Consider the following 18,098-nt stretch of genomic DNA (forward strand, 5'->3'; position numbering starts at 1 on the left):
AACTGCAATGTCTTTAATTGGATCAAAATAACAACAGGAAGCATAGAAAATTACAGGAATTTACTTAGCATGCAGGGCGGAGCCTTGCAGCTGGGATCATCATTATCTCTAGCACAGGCTGTAGAGTTCATCAGAGGTGTAAAAACTCCATGAACAGTCCTCAATATCATGTATAGAGTTTTTTCATCTTTGTTTAAGGTACAGACATCCACATAGAAAGCTATAATAGGTGTGGTGGCCCAGCTTGCTGTTCCCCTGCGTGTGCACTCTAGCCAGCAAAATTTGACTGCATGCGATACCTCCTTTGCACTTGGTGGTGTGAAGGGGCTTTTGGACAACTGAAATCCCTTTGAATGGCCTCCAAATCTTTAAAGTTGGGCACAAGCTATGCAGAATTGAGGCGTTTGGGCAGCAGTTTTCTTTTGGACTGCTATTCAGAACTGCTGGGGCTGTACTGAAACACAATAGCTCCAAAATGTGCATTCCTGTCATGTTACTGGACATGGGGTAGCACCACCAGATGAGCTTTAAAAGCCAAATCCCAGCGTAGCAAGGCAACAATGACAATGCATTAGCACAGAGCACAGGACTTGGCACTGACAGAGATGATCTAGCAATGCTACTAATAAGATATAAACTTCTAAACAGATGTATCATTGGGTTGCTCACTGGGATGTGGGAAAGAGGGGATATGACTGGCACATCCGACATTTTTTGAGCATAATTTGGAATGGGATTCTGGAGATCAAAACATACATAAGAGATTCCGGGTTAGGGATTTCTTTTTTCTGCTGTATTTTACTGGTTGGGGTTGGTGATGTGCAGCGTATGATGAATACAGAACCAAGCAAAACAGAAAAACCAGGAGGAAAAAGGCAACTTTTTCCTGCTTTCTATACAATGTAAGGGACTTCCTTTCTATCAGAGCAAGTTTCATCATGCAAACCACACTCTGTGCATGCTGATGCCACTTCCTATCCGAGGGATGCCTTGCAGCCTCAGTGAATGTTGATCTGGATTTACACGACATAACAGGGATCAGATTTTTGCCCACTGGGAGCTGTCAATGAATGCAAAGTGTGACGTAGTGCTTATCTGGCATGCACACGAGGGACCCTGCTGCAAATCAGGAATTACTTCACTAAATCCGGTGGAGCTGAACAACCATAAATGAGCAGAATGAAGCCCACGCATTATCCTGGGCTAGCATGCTATCTTTAGCAGGCCCTAATGAATTCAGCTGCAGCATGTAGTCATTAATCCCAGTGGAAAGAGCAGCTCACCATTACATGACCTGGGATTTCAAGAGTTTGCTATTAATGCACCAGGCTGCTGTCCTAATGCAGAGCCCTCTGTGGCTTCAGGCCCGGGGGAAAACATGCATTACCCTGGACCCAGCCAAAATCCCAGCAAGGCTCTTTCAGCGCCTTCCAGCCTGGGTAAGCAGAAAGGCTGGTAAGAAGTGGGGAAAGGCCAGGGTAATAGATGGCACATAGGGCCCTGAAATTGTTTATGATGCAAATATGTTTAAAAGCACCGCATTGCCTCCTCTGAGAAAAGGAGCTTAAAATTGAAGTCTAATGATAACAAATGATTGTTAATGAGTTGTCTAAACATAATAGATGGAAAGAATTAAAAGCCCAGAATAAACAGGGTTTCATTAAAGCACAATAAAGAAACAATACAAATTTCATATCTTGGAATAAATGGGCCCTTGTGGTCCCGCTGGGAGTGGAGGGTGCTGACGTGGGTGCATGGGCTGTGGAGCTAAAGTTGTCTCCTGTCCAGGCGTTCTCCCTGAGTGTGGGGCTCTGGCAGCTGGGTGGCACTTGCTGGTGGGAGCAGCTTTGTGGTGGCTGCTTAGGGCTCCACTTCTCCACAGCTTATGCGCTTGCCTGACCTGCAGCACATGAGGAATTCACTGTTCCACCAGCACTCCTCAGGTGCTTGAAAGCAGGCTCTTGCTCAAGTGTCCTGCTTAAGCACCTCTCAGTGCTGTCAGCACTCTGAGATGGAGAGGGAGACAGGTTTTGTTCAGAGGTGTTTACAGCCCTTCCCTACAGCAGCAAATACTGGTTTCAGGGTGCACAGGACCTTTGGGGACTTTTGGCTGTTCCTAACTGAGTCTGCAAAACTAACTGAGAAAGGCAAGTTCAAACCAGCTCTACAGCTATCTACAGATTGGTTTTTAAGCCCTTCAGAGGCTGATTTTTTTAATTTTTAAGAGCCCACAGATAAAGTTGAAAATCACTGCCCTAGAAAAGTGTGTTACTGAGAATGTGAAATTCTGCAGAGATTTCACAAATGGTTCATCAGAGTGTTAGATGCCAAGAGCACACACCATATTTCATCTCAGTGTGTGGCAGATGGCATATTGTAGATGGATTTTTAGACCAAGATTTTATTAAGGACATGTGAAGAGATGATCGATAATTCCTTGGTGGGTTTGTTTCCTAGACTGTCTGTATGTGACATCGTGACATTATTTTTGTTATTTGTGTGTGGTGGGAAACTTTGAAATTTCAAACTTGTTTTCAGGCTTTAGAACAGATCTCTACTTCAGGTTTCATTTTAAATCATCCCCTAGATGTGAGCAGTATTCTGCAAGGCCCTTTTAGACTCTGGGAGTCTAACTTAGTGTTTAGAATTTGTCATTAAAAGGAAACGTGGGGCAATAGGCAAAAACCGAAAAGATGTGGCAAAAAGCATGTCAAGATTTCCTCAGAAAAATTGCTTAAAAAGAAAAACTAATTAAAAGGCCTCTTTTTTTTTTTTTTTTTTTTTTTTTTGTCTCTATGAATTAAAAAAAAAAAAACAAAACCTCAGGATTTTTTCCTTAACTCCCCTCATTTTCTGTTTGTTGGCTTGCAGATCTTGTTTGTGTTTCAGGAAGGACTGTATGTTCAGCAGAGTGTATGTGAGAGCAGGAGGCTTTGCTGTGGTGATGTGTCTGTGTTTCGGAGTGTGTCTGTGTCCAAATGTAATGTACTTATCTTTGCTGATGGGCTTTATGATGGGTGGATTGCAGATCTGACAGGTTCTTTCTATGTGCTTGATGGCTGCACGCAAAGAGTTGTGGTAAATGGCTCGATGTCCAGTTGGAAACCTGTAACGAGTGGTGTCCCTCAGGGATCGGTGTTGGGACCGGTCCTGTTCAACATCTTTGTCAGCGACATGGACAGTGGGATTGAGTGCGCCCTCAGCAAGTTTGCCGACGACACCAAACTGTGTGGTTCGGTTGATACACTGGAGGGAAGGGGTGCCATCCAGAGGGACCTTGACACGCTCGTGAGGTGGGCTGATGCCAACCTTATGAAGTTTAACCAAGCAAAGTGTAAGGTCCTACACCTGGGTCGGGACAATCCCAGGCACAGCTACAGGTTGGGTGGAGAAGAGATTCAGAGCAGCCCTGCAGAAAAGGACTTGGGGGTGCTGGTTGACGAGAAGCTTAACATGAGCCGGCAGTGTGCGCTTGCAGCCCAGAAAGCCAACCGTATCCTGGGCTGCATCAAAAGAAGTGTGACCAGCTGGTCGAAGGAGGTGATCCTGCCCCTCTACTCTGCTCTTGTGAGACCCCACTTGGAGTATTGTGTACAGTTCTGGTGTCCTCAACATAAAAAGGACATGGAGCTGTTGGAGCAAGTCCAGAGAAGGGCCACGAGGATGATAAGAGGGCTGGAGCACCTCCCGTATGAAGACAGGCTGAGAGAGTTGGGGCTGTTCAGCCTGGAGAAGAGAAGGCTGTGTGGAGACCTCATAGCAGCCTTCCAGTATCTGAAGGGGGTCTACAAGGATGCTGGGGAGGGACTCTTCCTTAGGGACTGTAGTGGTAGGACAAGGGGTAATGGCTTCAAACTTAAACAGGGGAAGCTTAGACTAGATATAAGGAAGAAGTTCTTTACAGTGAGGGTGGTGAAGCACTGGAATGGGTTGCCCAGGGAGGTTGTGGATGCTCCATCCCTGGCGGTGTTCAAGGCCAGGTTGGACAGAGCCTTGAGCCACGTGGTTTAGGGCAAGGTGTCCCTGCCCATGGCAGGGGGGTTGGAACTAGATGATCTTAAGGTCCTTTCCAACCCTTACGATTCTATGATTCTATGATTCTATGTGTTTGTAAAGCTGCATCAGGCTCGGCACTAGAAGACCCCAGTCCTGACAGTAACCCTAGAACAACCCTAACATTCAGCAGGGGCTGGCTCCTGCCCCCTTTATTCATACTAATTTGTACTTTACCCCATGACTGGTTTGCCTGAAGCTGCTGGGAATACTTGTGAACTGTGCAACACAAATGCAGGACAAACAAGGCTTGAAAAATCCAGGCAAGAATAAGAGCTGTACAGTGTTGGAGCTCAGCAGTGTTTTCCACTGGGAAAATGATGTTTTTGTGACACAGGGTGTCTCTCTTGATTAAAAATCTGAAATTTTCTTTTTGGAAGATGGTATTTGAAAGTTTCTGTTGAAACTGTAAAATGATCAAGGCTTCAGTATGGATTTAAGATTGTTTTTTAAGAACAACCTAGAAAAAGTATCCCTCTTCCACTCTCCAAATCAAGGAAAATCAAAGTTACAAGTGAAATGAGATTTTCAGTAGTAACAAGAATGTTTCTTAACATTTTTATTAATTAGAATTAGCACTAGTGTTATTGTTGTTTCCCTTTTGTTAGTATTAATACAGGTATCTGCTTGTGCGCTTAGGCTTAATGTAGCACAGTCTGCCTTTCTGAGGGCGTTTGGTCCTACAGTTGGGTATGTGAGAATTTGGGGTCCTGCTGTACCTGTGACATTGCCAGTGCTAGCTACAGCTGTGCAAAGGCACTGAAAGAGATGGGGTGAACCTCTAACTGTATTTGCATTGAACGGTCTATGTGACCATGTGGGGAAAAGGCACATCCATGTGGATACGTTGCTAGTCCTTCACAGAGAGGAGGTCTGGAAGGTGACAGTCCTACTCCTCGGCAGCTGCTGAAGTTTCTTTCTAGCACAGTGAGAGAAGAGGGAAAGCTTCCAAATGCTTCTTGTGCAGCTGAATGACATAAAAATGCAGGCCGGGGTTCATATCTGAGCCCCTTGGGGCGATGGTGTTCCCAAGAAAAACTTGATCCAAATGCATCCAGTTGCCCAAATAGGTCAATTTTGGTAAAACTTGGTTTGATTCAAGGAAACATTCTGACTGGGTCTAGTGAGGAGTATTAAAATGGCAGCTTGAGAGATGGTTTGGGGAGTCTGATGCATGGATCAGGGACAAGCAAAATCCACTCTGTGATTTCATACACAGGAATGTCTGAAGCACAGAATCCACCTGGATGTCTGTGTTTATTGAGCCTGCATCCACACGAGTGTGTCTTGCTGGCTGAGCAGCGTGTGTCATGCCTCAAGGGTCTGCATTTGTGTGTGTTAATCAGTCTGGGTAGGTTTGTCTAGATATACCTGCGGTGTGTTTGCTTAAAGCAGTGTGGCTGCAAGCAGCGTTGTTGGTTTAATAGCTGGTGTGCAGGTCTGGGAGAATCATAGACTCACAGAATGATTGAGGTGGGAAGGGGGACCTCTTGTCCAACCCCCCTGCTCAAGCAGGGCCACCCCAAGCCAGTTGCCCAGGACCATATCCAGGCATCCCTGCTGGTCTTCCTAGCTGTGGTTGCAACCACAAGGAAAGTTACAAGGCTCAGTTAGGCAGCACTGGCCCTGTCAGTAAATAATTGTGCAGTTCAGGCGTTTTTTTTTTCTCCCCCGGATTGGACTCCATAGAGAATCAGACAGACTGTGCTGAGCTGGTCCCATCTGCACCCAACCTGGAGAGCAGCTTTATCTTGCCTTGTAAAACTGCAGACCTCTGTGACAAAAGAGTTAATCTCTGCCTTTCTTTCTCTTCCTCTCTCTCTTCTCTCTTGCAGCGGGACTGAAAGGCAAGATGAGAGCAGATCCATCAGTGTCAGCTGCTTTCAGCACATCAGCACTTTTGGGGGGTTTACTGGGGACTAGCCCATCAGCAGTACTTCCAAACTGCAAACATGCTGCAGACAGGCCCCTCCTCCTGTGCAGCAGCCAGGCTGCCTGGGGAAGCAGCGCCAGGACCCCGGTGCCACTGGCCAGGGGCTGGGTGATAAATGACTGCATGAGGCATCTCCATGGCTAGTGAAGTCCAGAGGGTAGGCCAGAGCCAAGCTCCTGGAGAGGCATCAATGAAACCGTATTAATTCCTGGGCATGCGTCCATGTGTGTCTGTGTGTCTGCAAGGTCTGAAATAATACACTTTACACAAACACACATGCTTCACTTCCAACACACAGAGTAACACGGAAGAGGGAAGAAAGAGAGAAAATAACCTGACTGACAGGTTAATGAAGCAGTTCATAATAGCAATGTATGTTATAACCTTAGAAACAGCTTGTAAATACGCAGTTGCTTTACATGTATAAACACACTCCCATGCCTGGGCCTGTGTATATACATTTGCCAATATATGAAATGTACGTGCTTGTGTATATGCATATCTAAAAGGTGCAGGAATGAGAAATCAATGCTCTGCAGTGAAACCAAAGAATAAATGGGAGCTGGAAAAAATTAAGCTTCATTAGCCTAGTAGCCATATATATCTCCTGCCTCTTATTTTACTCCTAGGGCTGGAAGCCTTCCAAAGCAGTGGAGGGACTTAGGAACACACATCTCACCGACTTGCACCCCTAAGCCCTCTTGTTACTCTTGAAAACTCCACCTGGGGGTTGTTTTTTTTCTTTTTATTTATTTATTTGTTTGTTTTTTAATTCCAGGGTCTTGGGCAGAGTAGCTTCAGCCCAGCACACAAGGCTGGGAAGTCACGTTAGCATGAGGAGAGCAGTGTTTGAACCCATATCTAATCCAAGGTTTTGACTAATTCCTCATTGCTTTGGTATGTCACTCTTTGAAAAGCTTAGATATATCATTTACTAAGCAGATATTTGGATGCCTTTGTTTCCTTCTGTATTGTATATATTCGTGGGAATTTCCCAATGTACTCAGGACTGGGGCAATGACTTACACAACAATCATTTCTCTCTTTTGTTGGACCTATTGGCAAATATAAATAGTGACATACTGAGCTCTTGTAGATGGACAACATCCCCAGGAGCTGAAAAAGCAAGTTAAGCATGACTTTTAGCTTTAAAGGACCTTTAGCTTTTCATGACTCTGCTTTTACTTGTAAGCCGTGATTTTACAGTAAGATAATTCCCCTGAGTTCTTTTCCTAGCTTTTCTTAGAGAAAAAAAGAAGATTAAGATATTTCTCATACACACAAAGGAGTGTGTAATTTGCCAATTCCCAGTAAAAGCCAAGCAGTATTTCTAAGTGTCATGACTGTCTCTGAAAAAATTCAAAGATCCAAGTGTACTGGGAAGGATTGGAACCAGAAGGTTGGTAGAACCCAATCTACACAATGGCAAGTTGACTTTATCACTTTGTAGTTTGACTTAGACTTGAACTCTTACAAAAATCCTCAGTAAATTCCTGTCGAAGAGTATACAGTCAAGTCCCTGGCCTCAGTTCTTCTCGAAAGAGTTGTGCCAGTATTATCTTCCCTGATGTGAATTCCAAGCTGAAAGCACTGAAGTGGTAGGATATGTGCAGAGACTACTGATATGACATGTATGGCACTGTGCAAGGAGCATGGATACACATGCGTATCCTGGGCAATGTGCAAGTGACCATATTTGCAAGTCTCTAGCCACGCATGCTTGTGCTACAGTTGTAAGGGAACCTTTTATAATAAGGCAGCTAGCACTGTCTTGGTCTAGCTCTTGACCAAGAGTTCTTGAGGAGCCTGTGATCTGAGGAGTTTACAGGCAAAACAGTCAAGCCAAGTATTTCTGTGTTAATCTTACAGCTGTGGAACAGAGGTGACTTGTCCCTGATCGCATGGAAAGCTGAAGGCAGAGTTGGGAATGGGGCTCAGATGTCCAGCATGGTAAGATCATTCTTTCCATTTCAATCAATTATGCTAAAGCAACACTGGCTGAACATTTGCATGGAAGAAAATAGCTGTATATGCGAGCCTTTAGGAGCATCATAGCTCTGTAACCGGGAATCCTCTGGCAATTTGAGCTACTGTCTAAAAATACTGTTCTGCCTAGTATCCTCTCCTTCTCTAAACTCCCTCTTTCTTGGTCCCCTAGGATTAGGATCTGTAGTTGCTCTCCACAAACATTTTAACCCTTCTTTGTAAGATGGAGCAGAACAAGTTGACTTAAGCCAGGATAGGAGAGTAGGGGTGTTAAAAGTTTTATTCGTAGCCTGGAGAATTAGTGTCCTTGCATCATGGACTTGTCCTTAATTCTCCACCAGGGAGGACTGTCAGGTTTGAGCAGACTGGTGCTGCTTGTGGAATTCTCTCCCTGCCCCAGAGACAAGAGTGGGGGGTGGGAGGTGGGGGGCAATTAATTTCATGTGGGAGCAGTAGTTGAGGAATGGGAGCTGGCAAGGTCTCTCTGTCTTTGGTGATAAGGAAGAGAGGACTATACACAGCAGTTCAGCTGTCTTCTACCAGCCAGCCAGACCCGGGAGGCCTTTCCAGTCAGTGCAGCAAGCTCAGCTTTGCTGCCGTCAGCACTGCTGAGAGCAGAAGCTGGGATGGGTGAATCCAAATATCCAGATCGCATGGATATTGGCTGGAAATGTTCCACCATATCCGGGTGGCTGCCTTTGCATGATATTCATGCTTGTCAGAAAATTAATTATTCCATTCACCAGGCTTTCTGAGAAGGGAGGATTACCTCTCAATACCTGGAGCTCCTCCTGGGGGTGGTGTGTGTGTTTGTGAGCACGTCTGTCTGCATGCCTGCTTACTGAGAGGGGGTGTGTGTGGTGGACATAGATATGTACACAGCAAGAGATTTTATATGACTGTAGGCACAGAGAAGGAGTCACATGAGTGATGCAGAAATAAGGAAGATGCCTTGCTCTGTGTGTCTGTAAGAGAAGGTGTCCTTGGGGATACTTTCTGCATACCAGAGAAAGGAGTATTTTCCTCTAGGTAAGGTTAGCTGTGTGCGGGAGCAAAGGGTTCAGGGCCTGGGTATGTGGCCATGCATTCCTTGTCTTTGCCCTTATGTGTATGGAAGGCATACACATGGCTTAGGCTGTGTCCCCATGCTTTTTAGATCTGCCTTCAGAAAGGTTGATGTGTGTTTGATGCAAGCCTAAATCTGCCTGTGGTTTCCTATGTACTTGTGCTGAGAACACGGGAAAAAGTTCATTTGTGTATACTGATTGTTGAAATGCTGCATATGTGTTGGAAAATCTGGGGTCAGCTGACATCATAGTAGTACCTGTGATTTTGGATGCATTTGATTTTGACTATGGCCCTCCTAAACACAGCTCCAGTTCTTGTCTTCCTGCTTTTGCAGCTGATCAGCCCCATATACTTCAGTGGGTAACTTACACCTGCAAGTAAGCACAGTCAGGTCTTGTGATATTTAAAAGTAAAGCTATTTCACCGCAGTCTGAAAGCTTTCCTGGGATCCTCTAAGTCACAGGAGTTCTTATCCCATATGGGGTAGTATGGTCTGTACGTGTGCTGGGGTTGGGGTTTTCCAACTGCAGCAGCAAGGAGTGATCTTTCCTGGAAAGCAAAGCTACTTAATTGTGGCTTGACTTGGTGGCTTGACTCTGATTGGCTCTGCTAGGCAGCACAGCGCTGAGTTTCAGGCTCAGGGTATTCTTGGAAATTTGTATTATTAATTGAGAGCTTATTAATGGCAAACACAGGATGACATTTTACATGGTTTAGTTATGTTCTGAGTCATTGGTACAATGCAGCCTCAGCCACAAGGCAAGGAAGCTCCTGCCGTAACTGATAAGAGAAGGAATAACAGCTCAGTTCCCACTAACTGATCCTGAGGTGACAGGAACAGCCCTTGCAAATGTCTGATCGTCTCCAATCTGGTGGTCGCTCATCCTGGGGTTAAGGGAAGTCTCAGAGGAAGGCGGACTTACTCACTGAGGTAATAACCATTCTGGTTTATTAGCAGTGGGCTAGGAGAGGCACTCCTGTAAGCCACAGCCAAGGATCTGCAGCCTCTTTTGTCTGCAGAGGTTGTACAAAACCCTTGAATATCTCCATCAATCCTCCTAGTTCCCTCTTCTCCACTGCTACCTGTGCATCCATCCCATCCTGTCTGCCAGAACTCCCTGGGTCTTTCCCAGGCACATTGAGGGTACTTGAACTTAGTGTTGTCACAGGTGGCATTTGCTTGTGTTGCTGAGGTTCCTCAATGAGGCACTCATTCTGCACAAGCTCTGCTTTGGTCCTCAGAAAGAGGGACAAGAGTTTGGAGACTTCCTGCCAAAGCTTGGCCTTAGGTTGGGAAATCCACCCTGTGGGGTGGAAGAAGTAAGGGAGGTGATGGTGGGAGGCCACTCACCTGGTTCTGTAGAAATAGCAATGCATATCCCCCTTCACAATGCAAAGCTCACATGTGGGTGCCAGGTAGATTGTTCCTTTTCTGGGGCTTATGGAGCTAAGCATCTGCACAGACTGATGAGAACTTCCCTTGAGGACCTCCACAGATCTGTTAGATCTATAGATCTGTGGGACATAGGTGGTCTGTCACCCATAATACTCAGTGCTGCAGTCCCACTCTGCAGCTATTAGCTTCATCAATGGCTGGAGATGGGTATAAAGTCTTTACTGCAACTGCTGAGAGCTGTACAAGGGAATATAGACAGCAGAGCTCCTCTGCATTCCCTTGTCCAGCAGCAGGATTATTTCCACAAAGGCATTGCAGGCTCTGGGAGGAGATTACAGGCCAAACACTTAAACTCTTCCTCCCTGGATTAGCAAGAGCCCCACAGCTGTGGATTGTCTGATGCCAGCAAATAAACCAGATGGATGGCATGGATGGAGACAGGCCAAGCTGGGATGGAAAGCACAGTGTGCCCTCCTGTCTTAATGGGCTCCTGGAAGATGAAGTAGCACAAGCTGGAAAGAGCCTCCAGCTGCAAAGCTCCCTGTATTGAGGTAATGGGAAATGGGATCTACTGGTTTTTGTGAGGCTTCAGCTGTGGCTAGTGGAATCTTCTCCAATGCTGCAGGAAGAGGGGTGGTGCCCTGCGTACCTACAGGAAGGTGGGATGTTTCCAGGCTCCACTGGAGAGAAGAATCCTGATCTGCAGCTGTAGAGAGCAGTGGGCTTGGGAATTAAAACCCAGCATTCATAGTGAGAGGTATCATCGATTGTATGCATGCTAGAGGATGTGACTGCTGTTGCTAGTTCTGGTTATCAGGTTGCAGGAAGCTGAAGCCCACCCAGTTTGCAAAGGACAATGATGGGTCAGTGCTGCTGGGCAATGTATGCTGCTTTTGCAAGGGACCAGACCTGACTGTTCCTCCAGCACTTCCTGGCTAAAATCTGTTACCTGGGTGATGGCAAGGCCTAGAACTCAGATCAGACTCTCGCTGTGCTAGATGTTGTATATACAAGTCTAATGAGATTCATGTCCAAAAAGAGCTTTTTCTCATGATTAACAGGACATCATTTTATGGATGGGCTGTCACAAAAGGCTATGAGAAAACCACAAGTGCTTCACTTCACCACCTGTCCAGGATTCCCAGAATCTGTCTTTCTTCAAAACCCAACGTAAGGCAACCTATCATTGTCTCTGCATCTCCCCATTGACCACTTCGACACCCAAGCTCAGTGCTCCCAAATAACAAGTGATCTAAATGACTCGTGGATCTCTTGAGTTTGGAGGGTACAGAACTTTGTATGAATAAAAGATTTACCTGCAATGACACATGCAGTCCATATCAGCACTGAGAACTTCATTTGGCTCTGTCCTAGTCTTATGCCTTAGCCCCATGACTGGCTTTTCCCAACAGACTAGTTGGGATGTTTCAAAAGGTAGGGGCAGTGTGTCCAGTGCTAGCGTATGTCTACAGCGTGCTTTGGGGTACTTTGAGTTGAGGTATTCCAGCTTTACTAGGAGACGAGTCTCTCATCACCATGAAACACGAGCTGCTGGAGTCTGTCTCAAAATAAAGGCTTGAACCTCAGTTCAGTGCCTCGTCAAGCCAGGCCAAGCTGCCTGCAAGTCTGTTTTGGAAGGGATTACTGAACACTCCCTTCCGTGTGCTGGAAAATCACCCCTGCTGGTAACAGGTATTGTCCAGACACTTTACGTAGTGTTTATGGGGTTCAGTGTGGAGGGGTGGATCCAGGATGTGCTTGCCAGGCTCTTTATGGCTGTGGGAGAGCATGCCCTTTCTAGGTGTGATCCTCACCACTGCCATTTGTCCTTCTTTCTCTATTCTGCCATCCCCGAAGCAGCCTGGATTGGTTATAGCCCACATGTTACAGTGGCCAACCTGCAAAGAGAGAGCCAGAAAAAGTTAATGTGGAGTTCTGGTCTACTCCCAGGATGCATTTGGGCTGCAGCCCATAATGATATGTATAATTGCGAAGGCCTGCCAAAAAAAGCAGGCTGGATTTAATTGAGTCAACACACTGCTATTAATAATAAAATGGCAGAGACTTTGCTATTAATCACTTGTGCTGGCTTTATCACAGGCAGTCTCGGCTATCTGGCTACCAAACAAGACCTTTAAAAAAAAATGGTGCAGTGGAAAACTTACTAGTGGGAATACACCTGCTAACAAAATAAACCTTGTAAACAAAATGTTCCTTGCAGAATAATGCACTTTCTGAAGGGACAGCCTATCTGGGAGGCAAATGGGATTATGTCGAATGCCTGTGTCCTGCAGCAAAGTCCTCCTTTTATAAGAATAGATCACTGAATGATGCACTTAGCAACTTGTGCATCCTTGGAAAAGGTTATACTTGACAAAGGACTTTGTATGGGGTAGGAATTCAGGGAGAAATTAATCCTCCAAAGAGAAACATGATTGCTGCAGGAATATGGCCACAGCCCAGAGAGGAATGCATCTGTTATTAGTAAATGGAAAATGCACTATTTACTGAGGTACTGAACAAAAAGGGAACTGCAAAATAAATACCCTGCCTGACACTTAAATTGCAGCTCTCCTTGAGGAGGGCTATAAAAACTGTGGTATCTCAGGGTGGATGGCTGGATGTGGAGCTCTGTACCCCAAAGCGTGTGCTGCTAGTACTGCCTGCAGCACCAAGGAAGGAGCAAGGTTTAGTCTTCTGAGGGGCCAGTGAGGCCCAGGAGTGCCCTCTTTCCTATGATGTGACTTGGCCATGCCATGGGGAAGGGCTTGAATGGGGTTTCAGCCCTTTCACGACACACTGTATTTGCTTACATGATCTGCCCATGTTCCCTGTGGGTTCTTGACGGACTGCACCCCAGTGCCTGGGGTTGGTACTGTTTCCCTATGGCAGTGCAGTAAAAGCACGCTGCATTTTAAATGCTCCCCCAAGCCAAGGTTGTTACCGTAGCAAACATGGTCATGGCAGTTTTCACTTTTGCTTCTGAGCAGAGCTGCTTGCTAAGACTATGTCTGGGAAGTGGCCATGTAGAAAAAAGGTTTGAAACCCAGGAGGAAGGGAATAGGCTTGAAAAATGTGCTTCTGAGCAGGGAACATGATGTGTCTATAGGCAAAGCCAAAGGATATAGAACAGGTAGAGAAACAAACAAAACAGATACATTAGGTGGCTTTTAGTGTAAGAGGTTGTGAGGCTTAAAAAAAAAATTACTGGCGGATGGTTGGGAGAATCTGCTGCCTTCCACATCTGAGAATACCAAAGGAATGGATCTTTTCTTCTCTTGAAAGTTTTCCTGCACAAAGGGATAATTTTTCTGTGCACCAATGCAAAAAATCTGTGTGTGTCTTGCACCAAATAGTCAAACTAAGTAAATGATTTAATAGGCTAAGAGGCCTCTTTCTCTCTGCTATGAATTAACAAGGTCCATAAATGAATGCAAATGTTATCCCTCAGAAAGAAAGAGAAGAAAGAAGAGAGAGAAAGCAACAACAAAAAAATCCTAGAAAAAAATTATCCACTTCCTGCTGTTTTCCTTTCCTCCCCATAAAGTGAGTGTCTTATCCTCAGAGAAATTCACTTCATTGTTAGAAATAGCCGAAATTGGCTTGCAACTAGTAAAGATGCCAAGAATTTGCACCTTGCTCTGTGACCTAAAGCAAAAATGACATGAACATTGACAAATTTGACAAGGAAATTTGTGCAAAAAACAACTTCTATTTGGCTAGCCAAGCAGCAAATATGTCGGATGATATGCTTTATTAAGCAATCCATTTTTCAGCAATAGCTGCACCATCTGCAAAGGTTAGTGTGCATCAGGCTTTCCACAGAATTTCATCTGCGTCTGCAGCTAGGTGCAACACACGACCACATTTTTCATGTACATACAATTTTGGATGCAAATAGAATACTTGATGAAAGAGGTGACCTTCCGGACTGACTTCCCCCATGCAGTAAAGTCACAGGCACAGAAGCAGCTGAGAGAAACATATCTCTGCCTGGATGGAGGAGGGGGGAGTGGGAGAGAGGAAGGAGGGGGAAAGGGAGAAATAAAAAGAGGAGGAAACTTCAGGAAAAAGTGTTTCCCAAAGAAATGGTTGGACACATCGCATAGCAGAGACTCCGCATCTGTACCAGTTAAAGCGGAAGAGAAAGAGTTGTGTTGGGTAGCTGCAGTTTTCTTCCGGATGGTATCCATCTCTCCATCTTCTTGTTTTTCTCTTGTTATCTTGTGTAGTTCCTGCTACTACGCTATCTAAATATCCTTGTCTTTCATTGCTTCCTCAATTATGGTTTGCATTCCAGACTTGTCATCTCTTAGGGATGGGCCATTTGCCTTCTTGCTACTACAGCCCCTGCTTAGGGCTCCTGATTCTCTTTCTAAATATCCTTGTCTGTATGGGAAGTATTTTCTAAACCAAAGGAGGGAAATAATTGCTTTCAATATTAGTTGGATATATCTATTTTCTGCCCTTTTCATCCCCCTCCCCCTTTTTTTTTCTTAAAGGCATGATGGTCCTGCTTCTGGCTTTTTCTGTGTTGTTTTCTAGCGGATGGATACGGTCCTTTTGTGTCCTGCCTGCCCTACATTAGGTGGAATCAGCTTTTCTCTAGTTCCCAGTCTTCTTCCCCAAGTGTATGCTATACACATGGCTCCCTACGCTTCATTGATGGCTGCTGGTTATAAATTCATGTTCTCAATCCCTACTCCGCTTAGCTGAAGTTGGATGCCATCCCAGTGCCTTGCAACTGTCCAGTGGAAAGTTTAATCTGCCAGTTCATGGCGTGTCGTCCTATGGGGAGAGTTCAGTTCAGTGCAGCTCCACACTGCACAGAGAGAAGCTCATTAGCAGGACATGGTAGTGTCTGATGACACTGTGGTCCAAGAAGGCCTCATTAGGCACAAAATGTTTTCTGCGGCTCTCTGAGATTTCCTAAGGAATTCAGACATAGTTACAGTGGAGGCACGAATGAAATGGGGAGCAGAGATGTGCTCTCCAAGGGCCATCTCCCATGTGTGTCTTTTGGAGGAGCAGATATCGGATGAAGCCTTTGACTCCTTTTACGTAGCCTTGGATCCTTGCTGCAAAGCTGCAGGTGGGACCGGCTGGACCTGGCAGGCACACTCTTCCCTGGCCGGCTGCTAAGTGGTGTTAAGTGATGAATGTTAAACTTAACAAGGGGACTTACAGATTTACGTAAGGATTTTACTGCCTGCCAGGTATAAATGATGGAACAGCTTTGATCTTTAGGGGGATCAGCACTGGAAGTGATTTAAACTAAAGTTAATAAAACTGCTTAAAACTGTACTCTGTAGTCCCACAGGCTGAAGGAGCCCTAGTGGTCACTTGGCTGCTCTAAGTAAAAATTGTTCACATTTATGAGGGAGATCAAATCCCACTGGCGTTAACTGTGTTTCCAGCTGAATAATAAATGGTATCTTCCAAGAGTTCCACAAGTCCTTCCCCACGTGTGCTGCAGGTCCCACAACTTGCTGGAACTACCAAGCTGTTGTCCACAGATGCAAAAAAATGGTAGACTCTTGGTATTTCCATAATTTCCATGGGCTTTTCATAATCTCTAAACCAGGTCTGATCCCTTTGCTGTTTTGTAGCATGTCACAAGCTAGTGCTGAGAATATTTTGCCATCAAGCGAGGCTACGGGTGTGCGTTATCTTTGGAATTTGCTGGCCAGCAGTGGCAAGTAAATGCCATAAACATCAAAATTTCATTGGCTTCATGGTGGACTTTGCCACCAGTGACCTTTAGAAAGGGGACATTGCATTGCAGTTTTTATGAATGGTCCTGTAATGTCTTCTTCCATTGCAAGGCATATTAAGAAATCTCCCCACAAAGGTGAAAATTCTAATTTTTAATGGTGGGTCTATTTTGTCTCCTAGAAATCTCAGCTACCCCCTACAATATAATCATGGATATTTTCACTGGGCACTTCCATAATGTCCCAAGATGAAAGAGTGTGAGCTGCAGTGGGCAGGGCGCTCGGATGTTGGTACAAGTAGCACTTGTGTAACCTGTGCTGATTCAGGTGAAGAACTGGCTGTTTAGTAACTATCAGAGAAGTTGATGGGGTTTACTGGCATCCCTGTATCAGCCCAGCTTATTAGGTTTACAAGTGAGATCAAATTCCATCAGTTAATTGTGTTCACAGCTATGAAGCAAACAGGCCTTCCCTGCATGCCAGGGGGTCATGCTGTCAACCGGAGTCACTGGGCTCTCCCTCCAGACACACACAAATGGAAGTCATCTTGCTATTGCTATAGGGTTTTCTAATTCTCCTGCCATTTCCTAGAAACTCTTTAACAACTACTAGAATGCCTTCTGTCTGCTTGGTAACAAAACAAGTAGCCTTTCATGTGCCTCTCTAGAAATCAATGATTGGCAGCCACTGAAATTGAATTAGCAGTAACTCACCACTGGTAGAAATAATACTTTTTTTGGTTTTTATTTCGGCCCAGTGCACTGTTAATGATGAAACTCCGCAGCACAACGCGTTGATGAGGCCGTGAGCTAGGAAAGATACAGAGAGAGATGGGCTATTTCAGGCGGATCATGAGGAAATCCTGGTTTATAAAGGTACAGTCAGGTCTGGCGTGGGATTTGCTCTGCAGAGGAACCAGCTGGAAACTGACAGTGATCGGGAGGAAGTTGCATGAAAATCTTGTTTCTTGTACTTTGTTGTATAATTACCTCTTGCAGAGTTTGGGTTTTTTTTCTGAATTACAGTCACTGTTGGAGACAGGTTATGGGCTTAGGCAGACCACTAGCTGGACAGCCTGGTATTTCCTGCATTCTTACTTCCATGGATCCTCTAATAGCTCGACCTCCTGGCTTTGTCCTGCTATCGTGTCTCACTGCGAGGATGGTCTGTGATTGTCATGGGATTTCTTGCTAGACAGCTAGACAGCTTCTAGTGGTATTTTCAGAGCCCCCTGATATGCTCCTCACACTCCTGTAGTGTTTTCTAAATCCCTTGAGGGCTGAGGGTCATCTCTCACTTTACGTGGGATAAATTGGTAATGACACAATGAAATCAGTCATAATGAAACGGCTCCATTTTTATTACAATTAGAGGGGATTTTGGATCCATGTTTCTGTTGTGGTGTCTCAGGAGCCACCCTTACACCACAGTGGTGTTTTGGCAAAGATTTCCAATGGTAATTTGAAGTCTCCTATCCCATTCCATAAAGTTGACGCTAGATTCAGCAAACTGTGCTCAGAGGTTGTGTGTTTCCAGAGAAGTTCTTCACATTGCATCTTGTAGCAGCCTTTCTGTTTGCTGTGGCTGGATTCCTGTGGGGCTACAACTGTTGTGTTAGAGATTGAGGAAAGTGATAGACCTACTAGATAGTCAACTGTGGCTGGAATTTGTTCCTCATCCACCGGTCAGTGTGGGTGAAGAAGTAGTTGGGAAGCATCATGTGATTTACGGTTATTTGCTTGTGGCTCCTAATGGCTGTCTTTCCTCTTACTGTCTCCTCTGGCTAAGGGCTGGTTTCCAGTAGGTTTCTTACTGTGTAGGAAAAGATGCTGTATGTCCCTGGAAATCTGGGGAAATCAGGCACATTGTGCCCTGAGACTCCTTTGAGCCCGAACCTCTGCTCTCAAATTGTTCCTGCTGCCTGGTATCTTGCCCATGCTGCAGTGTG

The 18,098-nt window shown here is 45.3% G+C and overlaps 1 long non-coding RNA gene across 5 annotated transcripts in view; it reads left to right on the plus strand.

Moving 5' to 3' along the window:
* LOC115608162 overlaps window positions 1-18,098 on the plus strand; it is a 61,566-nt gene that overhangs the window by 5,460 nt on the left and 38,008 nt on the right. For all 5 annotated transcript variants that reach the window (XR_003991465.1, XR_003991468.1, XR_003991467.1 and 2 more), the window contains exon 4: window positions 7,856-7,936. This is a non-coding gene — a long non-coding RNA (uncharacterized LOC115608162). The remainder of the gene's footprint in view (window positions 1-7,855; window positions 7,937-18,098) is intronic.

The sequence above is a fragment of the Strigops habroptila genome, chromosome 5 (genome assembly GCF_004027225.2).
Source record: "Strigops habroptila isolate Jane chromosome 5, bStrHab1.2.pri, whole genome shotgun sequence".
Lineage (NCBI taxonomy): Eukaryota > Metazoa > Chordata > Aves > Psittaciformes > Psittacidae > Strigops > Strigops habroptila.